This window comes from Porites lutea, chromosome 11 (assembly GCF_958299795.1).
Source record: "Porites lutea chromosome 11, jaPorLute2.1, whole genome shotgun sequence".
Lineage (NCBI taxonomy): Eukaryota > Metazoa > Cnidaria > Anthozoa > Scleractinia > Poritidae > Porites > Porites lutea.
In genome coordinates, this window is record NC_133211.1 from 16689024 (window position 1) to 16690008 (window position 985).

Genomic DNA, 985 nt, shown 5'->3' on the forward strand with positions numbered 1-985 from the left:
TGTCGGGCATTGCAGGCGTTGTATATGGCACATCGCTGGATGTCCGAACCTTGCAAATGAAATAAGCTTATAATCTCGCCACTGCAAATTGCTGAAAACATTTTATTAATTTCTAACGTAGGCTCTGTTTGTATGGAGGAAAGTTGTCCCAGAAAAGAGGGTCACCCTCCTAGCCCAGTCAACTTTGGCGAGGATTTATATGAGAAAAGAAAAGTTTGCCCCCCTTACCCGAGTGGAGAACTGACAACAGCGCTCGCGCATGCTCTGATTGTCTCACCTTGACCGGCTTGACCCAGTTGGGCGAGCCAAAAAAACGTTAGCCTGGCTAGGAGGGTGACCCTACCATAAAAATTGGGTGACCCAGCAAGGCGGGTCACCCTTCCACCTGGGGCATTTTTTGTTTCTCAAGTAAACGGTTCGCCAAGTTTTGTAAGAAAATTTAGGAAACGTTGGTTCGACCCGGGTAGTTGGGGTAGGCCGGAGAGTGACCCTTCTACAAGTTTTCTCCATATAGAGTCGCCTGAAAACACCTCAGAAATTGACGTTAACACACATTTACTAGAATAATGTCAACCGTATTTACATAACTTCAAAATAATATCCACAACACATTGCAAAAACATCTCAATCTATGATCTTGTGAGCTTCTAGGTAATAACCATAAAACCATATTATGATACCAAGCTACCTACTGGAATACAATCTGTCCTAAAAGAAACTTAGAGCAGATTGTCATATTACCGGATTCACTAATGGCCTCTAAGTAAGGACATATGCTAAGTTCACACGATCAGGCCAGTGCCGTACTTTTTGATGCGCATTGGCCTTGTGTCCATACTGAAACGATTAAAAGGGGCTTTTCGCTACAACATTAGTGTGGAATTGGAATTGAGGATATTGTGCCCTATATTCTTCGTTGCATAAGGCCGTTTCTCCACAATAACTTCCTGAATCCGGCGAAATGGTTAAAATTATCGAGTCCGCA

General features: G+C 43.4%; 1 protein-coding gene across 2 annotated transcripts in view; it reads right to left on the minus strand.

Moving 5' to 3' along the window:
• Positions 1-538: 538 nt before the first annotated feature.
• LOC140952185 (uncharacterized) overlaps positions 539-985 on the minus strand; it is a 44244-nt gene continuing 43797 nt past the window's right edge. For both annotated transcript variants that reach the window (XM_073401607.1, XM_073401606.1), the window contains one exon: positions 539-985. This exon is cut by the window's right edge and continues 2796 nt beyond it. The gene's annotated coding sequence lies outside the window, so the exon portion shown is untranslated.